Here is a 13,227-nt window from a genome sequence, read left to right on the forward strand (position 1 = left end):
CACAATTCTTATTACACCCTGCCACTCACCTATACCAGTTCCTGCCTGTACACACATGCAACACAAACAGACACACACACACCTACACTAGCTATAAAACAAGCCTCTCTTTTTTTAGCTGTTTATATCACCGCTCTCGCATGCCTCCTTCCCTTCCGCCATCCCTCTTTTGATGCTACAATCTCCTCTTTTCTGCCACCACATTGCTCTTTGCCATCTCTGCTCCTCTTTCACACCTCCTCCTCCTCTTCCTCCCTCTCCTCTCCTCTTCCTCCCTCCTCTCCTCTCATTTTCCACTTTGCTGCCTGCCCCTCATCAGTCAGACAGCCTGCGGTCTGACAGAGACGCAGGGCTCTGATAGAGGCTGCCAAACTGTCAGCACGTATCTATTCACCAACATACACACATGCATATACTAATCATGCAGCAAAAAGCAGGCAAAGCGAGCCATTTCACTGAGTTTCATTTGAATTCCCATGCATTTATTTCTCCTAAATATGCCTCACAGGCCTGTCGTCAAAGGGAAAAAGTGCTTGTTGACGCACAGATGTGATTCTCTTGACATTGTAATAGGGAGGGTGTTTGGGGAGATAAACAAACTTTAAAGCAGTTCTTTGCGTTCCAAGCTTCAGTGCATGTGATATTGTCGATGTTATCTTGCCCACATTATATAGCTGGACTGTTTTCCAAGGCCAGCATATGAACATTATTACCAGTCGCCCTTGTAAAAACTCTGAGGCTGTCGGGATTCTCGCCATAAAAGCTATCACTTTGTAGGTTTTTTTCAAATTTCACATGGTTGGATCAAATCAAAAGTCTCTCAATATTTGCATTTGACTTTGACCGTTTTTGACTCTCTGCCATATTGGACCGGTGTGTTTTATGAAGTAGCTCTGGGTTCATGTTTGTCAAGTTGGAGTTTAGTTCCGAAGACATTGGAACAGAATGATCTGCTCGGTAAGCGGGCTTTGATAGTTTTGCCTTCACAAACAGTGGTATCAAAGGAGATATAATTTCTCTTTACAGAAATGAGTTTGATTGTTTCTCCTCTCTCGTAGCGCAGAGTAAACAGACGCAGCAGGTCTTTGGTTTGGCATACTGATGTCCTGTGGGAGTTGGTCTATGAGCAAAGATGAAAATATGCACAGTTTGATTCGGAGGAAAGATGTCCTCCACCCTGCCACTTTTTTTCCTGCAGCTCTGCATCTCTTCCAGAGCTCTGTTTTCATCCCCCGTTCCCTTGTTAGCCTGTGTTCTGCGTCTCGAGGGTTTTGAGAGGAACTCGTGGGTGATCGTTACGGGGACCTTTGGCTTGTGTTTCTGTGGATTTGTGTGTGGGAATATGTGCATGCTGAAAGTGAGATTATGCGTTGCAAAGGCAAAAAAGATGTGCAGTTGTTAACAATGGCATCTGGTTGACTGCAGCAGGGACAGGAGTGCAAAGCCAAATTCACTCCCGAAGGCCTCCAAGTACAGATCGAACTACAGTTCATTCTTTTCTGGGAGGGATCTTCTTATGGAATTTGTAGAAATGGGAGGCAGGAACAAAAGAACAGACAGTGCTGGCCCTATAGGAGTAAATCTGTTTCCCTCTTTATTGGTTAAAAAAAACACACAAATAGAGGGCTCGGCTTTAGCCTCTTCTCTCCCTCTACCACGCTCTGTTCGGGATGTAACAGTTAATCCACAACCACAAGTGCCTTCAAGCCCCTTCTGCTTCCCCATACATGCATACACGACTTTTTTTTTTCTCAATTTTCTTTTTTTTTTTCTCTTTTTTGGAGCTATATAGAACCATTCTTCCTCCTTTATTTTGTCACTCTTGTATTTATTTCCTTGAGAGTTAATCTGGCAGGAATCTGAACTTGTCATAAAGCAGATCGCTTGTGTCAAAAAAAAAAAAAAGAATAATGTGAAAATGTACCCAGATTGTTCTGTGCAAGCCTTTAGACAAACACACTCCAAAACTCCACATTTTCCGCCGAAAGAAAACTTTTAGAATAGCATTTGTTAAATGGATCATCAGTAAATGAGGCGCTGCCTGTTAAATGAAGAATCGAATAATGTGCAGTTAACGATAAACAGAACCTCATCATCAGCCCGGTCTAATGATAGTCTAATTGAATTTTTTCATGGCAAAGAATTAGAACGATCATTTTGACAGTGTGAGCCACAGGCTATGATGCAGCTCTGAATCGTGCGATAAAAATAGCGAGCCATTTGGATCTGTCATTTCCTTGGTGTTGTTTTTGTACGCCTTAATATTTGGGACTTGTTGTTTTAAGCTCTACTGTAACCCACACTGCTGCACCAGACCTACAGTATAGCCTTTTCTATTTTCCGCTCCAGTAAAGAACTGATTAAATTGTTATACTCTCTAACAAATTGTAACCCAGACAGATTAAATTTCCTCTGCGGAGAATGTATATGAAGCTCTTTGATGAAGTGCACTTTCTAGTTCTCTTAGTGTTATTGTAGCCATACTGTGCTCCACAGACCGCCGCCAAGTTTGCCTCCAGATGTGACCCAACCCAGGCTGCCTCTGTCTCGGGGCAAGACGTGCCAGATGGGGGGGTGGGATGTTGTGGAGCGGTTAGATAGATGGAAGCCGGGGCCCCCTCCAGGCAAAGAAGAGCCCTGTGACATTGAGGGGCACAAGAGGCCGCAGAGCTGACAAGATGAGAAGTGATATGCCCTCGCCATTCCTGTCAGTCACGCCACCTCATTAGAGACAGAGAATAAGAGAGAGGAATGACGGCGAGTGAGGGAAACCTAGCAGTAGTATTTATGTTAGCGAGCAACCATTTTTTTTTGTGCCATTACAATCTTAGGAAGGCACCAGGACTGTCAAGTATCCAAGTTCAAAGATTGTTAAATTAGCATATACCGTGTGTTTGGAATACTAGCAAGCAATAAAGACTTGCTGCAGTAGCAACCAGCATGGATTTGATGCACAAGCTGGAAATAGAGGCGGAAGGAGGATGCTGGAGGATGGGAAGGTGGGATGGGTGGTTGAGGGGGGGAGATAACACGGAGGCATGAAATATTAACCCCTGGCTAAACACCCAGGCTTAGCCGTCTGTGAAATCCCACTGTGGACAATGCTAATACATGCATTCACAAGGGAGATGATAGGGCCGCGTTGCACCGCCAGATGGGAAGTGTGCATTAAGAAGCTCTCTCATGTATTCATACACCCATAATAGGATCTATAAGACGAAAATCCCAACAGTCATTTCAGGAGAGCAGACAGAACAATAGTGCAGAATTCGGAAACACGTGCACGCACGCACACAGACAGTCTCCCCCACTCTTACAAACACACACACACAACATCCTTTGCTTCTGAAGCTAAATAGTTGATTGATGGTCTAAGCTGTGAAGAAATGCTCTCCTTTATGTCTCTAAAGGTTTGTAATTGCTGCAGTGAAAGGATGCTCACTCGCCTGGAATATTGATCCTAATGGGATTACCATCCTCCACCAGAGAGAGGGTGATGGAGGGAGGATGAGCGAGAGAGAGAGATGATGAGGGATCTGGACAGAGAGGTGAACAGATAGACAGAGGGAGAAAAATCTAGTTTGTCCTTGCCGTTTCTCATTGATTTTTTTTTTTTTTTTTTTTTTTTTTTTTTCTCTTAACGACTTCCGTACGGGAACGATAAAGCAACGCTCTGGAAATCAGAGATGGAGAGAATACTGGGAACAGATACAGAAGAAGGGGAAAAATTAGGCTATTTCTCAAGGGAGTGATCATGGAGGGGGGGGGGGGGGGGGGGGGGGGGGGGGGGATGCAGCAACCTGTCTTCCCTCCCTTGCGGTTCCTTTGGGACTGTTGTTGTTGCCGTCTCTGTTTGGGTGTTGCTTATGTCCCGGCAGCTGCAAACAAAAGCAAGTTCAAGCAGGATGTGGGAGAGATAAGGTGAGAGACTGTTTTCAAAGAAAGACTTATATAACTGAAGAGCTGGAGGTGTGATGCCAACAAAATTCAGACGGAGAACAACCATATGCTCAGAGTGGCCATATTGTAATTCTGGGACGAGTGCAGCTCACTGCCTCTCCTGATTATTCTCATCACTGTGTTCTGATTTCACCCCGCCCTCTTCATCTCTCAGAATTAATCAGTGTGGAGGGCCATCAGCTGGTCTGTCACTCAGTCTGTCCATCCGTTTGCCTGTTTGACTGCAGTAACCCCAGATGGGAGGCCTGGCCATCAGTGTGAGGCCAGTCTGTCCTCTGCAGCTAATTGAAACGTTGCAGCGAGGAAGAGTCTCGGAATCTGCATATATGTATTCTAGCCAATGTCTGTGAGACTAGGGGTGTGGGTGTCAGTCTGTTTTAAGTGGGAACATAATGTTGGTCATCTGCCTGTGTTGTGACTAACCAAGGCGCGCCCCATGCCGCTGAGCTCGAGCACTTAGTGACGCTCGCACTAAAGTCACCTTTATGAATAATTATCAGAAAGCCATTATGTCCGTTCGGCGCCTCTTGATGTTCCTCAGCGGGAGTGTGTCTTTTCATAGAGGAATGTGTGTACGTGTGACTCATTGTTTGGCGTGCTTTGAAAGTTTATTTTTTCCCAGCGGGGGGTTCTCGGGGAGGAATGACTTTGCTTCGAGTTCGAAAGGCAAGGAAGAGGTAAGGATTATCCAGAAGAAGACGCGGTGGGTGGTTGGGTGGGAGGGTGAGGAATGAGAAGAAATTCAGCATTAAACTGCAGACAAGACAATAATAAGCAAATGCAAACTGACTAGAAGAAAAGAGAATATTGCCTAACCCACTTGGTGGAAACAGTCTGAATACACTCATACACACATCTCTCTATACCTGCCTGTGGGGGTGATTGTAAAAATGAGTTTGCAATACCTTCAAAGGCTTGTAATGCAGCCAGCAATTTCATTTTGACAGACATACTTCTGAAGGTGCAGGCATTTTTCTGCACCACAAAGGAAACTTACTGTGAGTGTGTGTGCGTATGTGTGCGTGTGGACTCAGTGGTGATCAGACTCCCACTGTGCCGCCTCAGCCTTTAAGAACTGCAGGAGACTTGTAGAGGACAAAAAACAGCATGAAAGGAGAGAGAAAAAAAACCCGAGGTAAGAGAGGAAGGGCAGTGTTGGGTTCACTTTCCAACCGCGTGTTTGCGTTACTTTGTGAATCTACACTTTTTGACGAGGAGGTCTTTGAAGGATGATTATCAGAGCACTGACATAAATCCTGCCGATTGGAAATTACTATTCGGTACGAGAAGCGAGGAGGTTCTGAATTTGAATTACTTCAGGTACTTCAGAGACTCATTTTTAAATGGACACATTGCAATGTTTGCACAAAAAGGCATCAATCAAATTCAGCCGTCAGATGGACGCTTTATTAACTGTGTGTCAACTTGCAGTCGTGTTTGGAGAACATTTAAACACTGCTAACATGGGCAGATGTCCTCTTAGTCCATACAAACACACGCAGATGTTGATAATATACTCAGATGTACATGTGAGGCAAAGAACAAAAAACATCCTATCATCCTGTTGATGGGCCGGCAATAGATTCAGACAGTTCCATGCATTTAAAAGCAAAGGCAGAGAAGATGAACACAGTCCATTAGCAGCGTCTCCACTGGTGTTCCTGCAGGTGGTTGCTCCTTGTGGCTGCGCGTACCCCTTTCTGCTGGCTTGATGAGGATCCTTTATGACATGGGCAGGCCACAAGGAGCCCCGCAGGCATCTACGGGCCACGCGGACTCATTTTGCTATGACATCACAGGCTGCAACCTCGAAGGAGGCGCAACGCTAAAGGCTGGAAGTGTCTTGTTTGATTGAGCAGAGCCAGAGTTTAGATTATGATTTACGACTGAGAACCATTTACCCAATTTGTTCTGTCATGGAAAGCAACAGATTGTGGAGAACAAACACACAATATGAGCATCCTTATTTGAACGCGACTAAACTCCTATAGATTAAGAAAACATCAGCGTTTATTCTGCCTAGAAAAACAAGCATTCCTGTTGACTTAAAACTGCATTACTTCATATGTAATGCAGTTTGGATCAGATTGATTTAAGGCAGTTAATTATAACGTGGCACACAGTAGTATAACCAGACTTTCCCACAGATGTTGTTTGGATTCTCTGACCCTGCTAAATTTTAACCTATGATTTGTAAGTGCTCTGATCAGCCATTTTTTCCAACTAAAGAAACTGTAAAAGATAATGTCAAAGGGTACAAAATGCTAAATATATTACAATGTAAGATAAAATATTAAGCAACGAAGCTGACATAATACAAAAGTAAGGCATTGAAATAGAGATTTAAAGATATGACCACAAGCAAATAAGAATGAAGTAAAACTAGATAAAAGAAATTGGTGGAAACCTAAACTTCGCAAAAAGTAATTTGGACTGTTGGACTACTGGAGGGACTAAGTTGTCTTTTTTTTTTACCCAAATAATATGCTCACAAAACGTGAAATCTAAAGATATGTTAGTTATCCAGGTTTGTTCACAAATGACAAGCTTCAAAGACCGATACATGTCACACTTTAGTGTGAATGGTTTTTTTTAAGATCTGCCTTAGAGGGCGACAAAAACCTTTCACTACTGCTGCTCACTAAGTGCTCACGTGGCGAAAACCAAACAGCTGTCTTACCAAAGAAATCATACAGTGCTTGTCATCTGTTAAGACACTTTTGATAATCATATTGTGAAGTTAAAGAGCCCTTTGTTGGTCATTGAAATAAGAGACTGAAAACTCAAAATGTAGAGGAGTGTTGCATCAGAATACTGCGGGGGCTGGTTCGGATGGTTTAGCAAAAGAAAGTGTCTCATTTGGCACTTGAGCCGAAGGTTCACATTTCATCTTCAGCCAAGCACGGTGTGTTCTGACCATGTTTGTCCAACCTTTCATACAAAGTTTTAGTCACCCGATCTTGACCAAACCTTCGCTGCAGAGTTAGCAGACCAGAAAATGCTCACATGATTCATTTCTGTAGATGTTTTAAGGGGTTTTTTTTTGGAAGGTACTGACTAGCAACCTGCAGGATGATTCCTTGTCACCCAGTTGTGACACCAGCCGAACAGAAGTTCGTCAAATACTTCACAGCCACAATCCTGGCTGCAACTGCATTGCCGCAGACTCGTAGAGTTCTGTTACAAAGTTTTCCTCAAAGTGACCCCTCCTGCCTGGCTGCGAGCAGAGGGGGGAAATCCAATGACGCAGATTATCTGAGATGGATGATATCTGGAGGACAGTTGGGATTATTCTTCTCCAGATTGATGGTGTCTGTGGGAGAGCCTCATTTCTTACTAAGTGATTACAGCTATAGGGCTCAGCAGGTTGTTCACACGTGTTTATGCGCACATGTGCATATTTCTCAGGACACAGCACCCTGAGACTGATGTGCTTTGTGTGTAATAAAGAAGCAGTGTAATGAGATGCCCAACTTTCCCTCTTTGAATGATATTTTACATTAAAAATGTAAATTAAAAACTCCCCCCTCAACACACCCCAAACCCCCTTCTCCTCATCACCATGTCCAAAACAATTTTCTGCATGGCTCCCTTGCGGTAGTGGAATAGCCTGCATGCCGGTGCGTGTGCGTGCTTGGTGTGTGTGTGTGTTTGCGCGTGTCCGTCCTCGTCTGGACCCTAACTGATTGTGATTGCATTTCCATCGGATTTTCTCCCAGCAAGAAGGAGGGCTGAGTCCAGACGGGGAGATGGGATGAGAGGGGAAAACTCATCTCCCGATTCCCAGAGACAGTCCTCTTCCCAGAGTGTGTGGTCAGGCAGGCAGACACATGCACACCTACACACACGCACACACACACACACACACACACACACACACACACACACACACACACACACACACACACACACACACACACCAATACTGTGAATGGTGTCCTCTATTACTTGGGGTATTAGCATCACTAATGAGGTGTGAGAGGGGGACAGAGATGGAGCAAGTGGAAAAGGAAAAGGAGGTAGATGAGAGGAACAGAGCCAGAGAGAGCGAGGAGGAACTATCCATCTCAGTGCGAGGCAATCGGTGAGAAAGGTGGGGTGAGAGGGGCACTTATTGAAAGAGTAACGAGTGAGAGTTGGAAAAAAGAGGAAGAGGAGAAGGAAAAGGCAAGACAGCAGGAAGTAAAGTTTAAAAAAAAAGGGACTTCAAGAGGCAGCCATCTAGAATCATTAGCATGAAGGTCGAGTGTTGAGTATGGGACTAGACGGTGCGTGTGTGTGTGTGTGTGTGTGTTTGTTATTTTGTTTTCATGATCTCACACATACAACGCTTCATATCATGTCTGCAAAGGTTTCTGGATTCATAGAGAGGCATGAAAGGATATCCACTCTTGCTAACAAAAGCTTTTAATTGACGCTTTCACCCTTCCTACTCACACATTTGGTACGTGGATGTGCGATGTTTGTGTGTTTTCCGTGTGTGTGCTCAGGTTCAGACTGTCATTTCAGAGGAGCTTTTCCCACTGGACACCTGTTCTGATAACTCAACACTGACAAGCTTATTGTTCCAAGTGCTGCCTACACTATAATTCCACATAAAGCCTGTAATACACAAGTAATGAAACATCCCTCAGCTTTTATCTGTTTGTGTGCGTGTTGTTCAGTGATGTGTGTCTGTGTTTTTACCCCAGATAGCATCTTTGCTCTAGATAAACCTATTGTTCTTGCCTCTAACCACCATTATCCCGTTGTTGGGGAAAACTGTTTCCCGGCTTCAGTACAAAACCCTGAGAATTGCTCCTTATCCATCTCCTGTCTCATATCGTCTCCCTCCCACCCTCCCTTCATCCACTTTTTTATTTCATCCTTTATTCATCTGTTTCCCCCCCTCTCCATCTGGCGCTGCTCTAACTTTTTTTTTTTTGCTCTCCCTGCACCTCCGTTGTGCGATTACTTTATTTCTTTTCATCCTTCCCCTCTTTCCGTCCTCTTCCTGCTCTCTTTCCTTTTGTCTGTCATGGCTGGATACGGAGCAGTCATTTGCCGCTATAGTCTGTAGCTAGAAGCTCTCTCGCTGAGATAGATGCCTGCCTATGAAAGACATTTGTTTCCTTTACTGTCACTGTGCAATAATCAGCCACTCTAACGTAATCAACATATTGCCCTTGCGGTAAATACAGCTGAGCAAGTGGGTCTGTGCGCTTTTGTGTGGGCATGTGAGCCCACGCGTGTGTATGTGTGTAGATGGGAGTTGAGTGAGGGTATGCTTTTCTGTGTGTGTGTGTGTGTGTGTGTGTGTGTGTGTGTGTGTGTACCTGCAGTTGTGTGTCAACGATTTTTTTTTTCTCTCTATTTGGCAGTGCATGCAAATGCAGCTTCCCATGCATGCGTGCGCCATGTGACAGAGAGAGATGATTCTTGGTGAAAAAGCAGTTTGTTAACGAATTAGAGTTAATTAGCCAACTTTCAGTTCCCAATGCTGTAATTGGGCCCATTTCTCTCTGTTTCCTCCAGCTGGCGTCTCTCATCCACTGCGGAGAAAGAAGGAGAGAGAGAGAGGGAGGAGGGCTAAGTCAGAGGAGCAGGGGGGAGAGAGGAGGGAGATGGGGATGTATTACATGTCTGTAGGGGTCTGTGGAGTGCTAGCAATCCTACCCCCTGGGGCCAAGAACCACTTGCGCTGGGGATCGAGACAGTGAGAAGTATTAACTGGGAGATAATGACGAAAGGAAGGCTGATGGGAATGAAAATGCAAAAGAACGTGCAAGATGAGGGCGGTGAGGAAGTGGAGAGGGTTGAAGCGGGGAAAGGAGGGGCGCGGGGCAAAGTGACAGAAATGTTGAAGGATGAGAGGGGAGGCGGTGAAATCATAAGCCATTACAAATTGAGGGAACGGGATGCGGCGTGTAGCAGCGGCGTTGAGGGGCGTGCATACACAGAGCGGCTGTTTTCAAGTCCAGCTAGTCCAGAAGTTTCTCAAACATCGGTCATGCTCTTTCCAATTTGTCTTTTTTTTTTTTTTTTTTTTTTTTGCTGCAGCTGCCTAATAAACCCCAAAACGCCATGGAGATATCATTTAAAGCAAACATTACTGCAGGGTCTGCTTGAGAAAGAGCGCAACATTAGAAAAAAAGAAAGTGAAGGGATGGCAGAATGGGGGAGAGGCAGGGGAGCAGTGAAGCGAAGAAGAAGTGATGAAAGAAGGGAACAGGCCCTCTCTTGGTGCTGCAGCATGATGATCAGTAGAGTCTAATGAAGGTGCAGATGTCCCGCAGGAGTCCTTCGCTCTCTTCTTGACGACCACTGGGAATGGCAATTAATGCACCATGTACTGAAGGAAGATGCATAGACGCACACTGGCTGGCCCACACATTCTTCAGACACACAATTTACATAAAATGTATTACAACCCCCTCTTGGCCATTGTTTAAATTCAAACACAGTGCAAACAGTGTATAGTGCATTCAACCATGCTACACTTACCAACAGATTATATCAAGAAAACCGTTTCCAGAGAGCAATATTATGCCCCGTTATTCCATTTCAGCACCACAGAGAAAACCACACTGCCCAAGTGATTGCCTCAATCGTGCATGTAACCACCCAGAACTCTCCACCAACACGGCCCTCTTTCTTCTCCTACCTCCACTGCGTTGACCTCTTGATCATATCAAAGCACCTTGTAACTGATTGCCCAGTGCTCGTTGTCTTTTATTGGAGAATATACAAGGCTATAGTACGAGAGTTTCCCGCACTACGCATCAGCTGTGTTGCGTGTGAATTCAGGGGGAACATTTAGTTTCAGAGGCGATCATCGAGGGAATGCACGGTTATGTAAATGTAAACTGCTGAGGAAGGAGAATGAAGAGGAATGGACAGAGTACGAGATAAGGGAGAGTGTGTGCGTAAGTGTTTCTTTACACAGGCATCCATGAGTGAATGAGTGTCATAATGAGTGTCATAGTGTGTGTGTGTGTGTATGTGTGCATGTGTGTGTGTGTGCGTGTGTGTATGTGTGTGTGTGTGCTTAGAAAACTTTACAAGCCAAATACGGCGAGTCGGCCCTTTTTCTGAGATAAAAGCATCAGCCTCTATTCCACTGAGAATGTGGCCTAATGGCACAACAAATAACACACGAGCTTAAGAGAAGAGATGGGAGGGTGGTGTTAGAGGATCTGTGGGTGTATGACGTCAATATCGGCCCTGGCATTTACACAGCAGGGGGAGGAAAATGGTCACTCCTCTGTTCCACCTCAAAATCTTGTAGTCGGAGAAAGAGAGACAGGCTGAAACTTTCTCCTGTTTTTCCGAGTGTCCTCTTCTTTATCCAGTGAAATTAACTTGACCTTTGCATATGTCAATTGAAATTGTTCTTTCCTTCTCCTCATCTTTCATTCTGCTCACTCCTGTACCTACTTGCTGCCCATTCAATTATTTTTTGTCTCCGTATACAATAAGAACCACATGAGAATATTCTCTCACACGGTGCCTGCCGCTGCCTTTCTTTATCTGAATATGTTCTCAAAAAACGCTATGGCTGCAAACCAAGGTTCAGTATTCAGCTCTGGGCCTTAATGGCCAAGAGTTCAGGCTTTCAGCTGTAAAAGGAAATTGACTCCTGTTATTTACTTTCGCGAAGGATGTGCGGTTTATCACAAAGGAAGGAATAAGCTATCTGTGAAACAATTTTTTAAAACACACACGCACATAAACGCGCTGATAGTTTAGTGTCAGAAAGCAGAGGTGCTATCAGTTGTAGTTAAGGAGGAGGGGTCTTAGTTACCTCTAGGTTAATGATCCTCATTAATATGCGCTAATATACCCCAGGTCATGCAGTAATTAAAAATCTCATTCGACACTCTCAGCTTAAACTGACTGACTTGGCTTCGTCCTACAAAGATTAGCATTTATTATTTGTCTCCGAGGTCTGGGTCTGTACTTCATAGTGAAGGGGGGGGGGAGACTAACAGCCTAATGTTGAATATTTGACTGGGCTCTCTTGTCTCCTCCTGTGTGTAGTAAAATCTTCCTGCATCTGCTTGGCTGGGCACAACTGTTTATGAACTGAATGGATTTGCAGGTTGTGCCTTGGAGAGTTGCATCACGTTTGCAAGAGAGTGTTTGTGCAAAATGGGCACACAAACAAGCGTGAGGAAATACACACTCAGGCTTTCACCTAGATGCGCTACTGCAGGTGAAGTCCACCAGCGTGGGGACTTCCTTATTCCTCTGAGTCAGCTGATGTCAGCTGATGCAAGCTGTTATGCTAATTGTAAGGATGCATGATGATTGCGTGTGCTTGCACAAAAAAAAAAAAAAATTGGACTAGGAAACGGATAAATGGATAGAAATATGGATTTACGCAAACACTTTCAGCCAACCATGACACTAAAGCAACAGCTGAGCAAAGTCATGTATTATAATCTGCAATCACTTCACTCCACTCTCCTTAAAAAGAAATGCAAACACAAGGGAGGGAAAGGGAGGGAGACTGAACGATAGCCAGCTAGATTTATGATATTAAAAAAAATAATAAATCACAGCACCTCTTATTCTGTTTGAGCTCGCAATCTGCAAGTAATTAACATCTGGTTTACGAAGGCAGCAGCTAATAATGCAATCTGGGATGGGGACGGCCTTCTGAGCACGTTCAGTGTGTGATGAGGAGCTCATGAGGTGACGTTCAGCAGGAGGATACAGCTGAGATGCCAAAAAATATTAAATTTTTCTAATCCGAAATGTCAATTCCATTGACTTAGCCCACAAATGAACCCAAACTGAGGAAATAAATCAGGAATCTAATAAGATAAACAATTATAATGACTTTTTTTAAATAGAAAGTAGAGTAGAAGTTTTACAGGAACTTCTTTGGGTTATATTAAAAAAGTTGCACAAAAGTAAAATGGTGTGAAAAGTAGGAGCCACCAAACAGTTTTTACCTCAACAAAAGGGAGCAATCACCAAATTGTTCATTTTTGGAACACACTCTGCCCCATCGTTCCTCTTTTTACAAGAGTCACGTTTTCTTCATTTATTCTCGGCTGCATCGCTCTATTTATCCCCGAGATATCTTTTCTTTTTTTTGGGCCCCTTAACTGTAGTCTGCCGTGCCCTCATACTAAATTAACTTAACAACCAGTGTTGTTTAAAGGTGAAAATCATCCCTGTAACAATGGCTCTCACTGCCTGAAAAGAACCTTTTGTAAAAATCTGACAGAATAAACCAGAGTTATTGTGTCCCTGTGATTTGTTTGTATTATTTGCACG

At 44.1% G+C, this 13,227-nt stretch overlaps 1 protein-coding gene across 9 annotated transcripts in view; it reads left to right on the forward strand.

Moving 5' to 3' along the window:
- tenm2a (teneurin transmembrane protein 2a) overlaps positions 1–13,227 on the forward strand; it is a 210,401-nt gene that overhangs the window by 121,205 nt on the left and 75,969 nt on the right. The gene's annotated exons all lie outside the window — the stretch shown is intronic.

The sequence above is a fragment of the Symphodus melops genome (genome assembly GCF_947650265.1).
Source record: "Symphodus melops genome assembly, chromosome: 9".
Classification (NCBI taxonomy): Eukaryota; Metazoa; Chordata; class Actinopteri; order Labriformes; family Labridae; genus Symphodus; species Symphodus melops.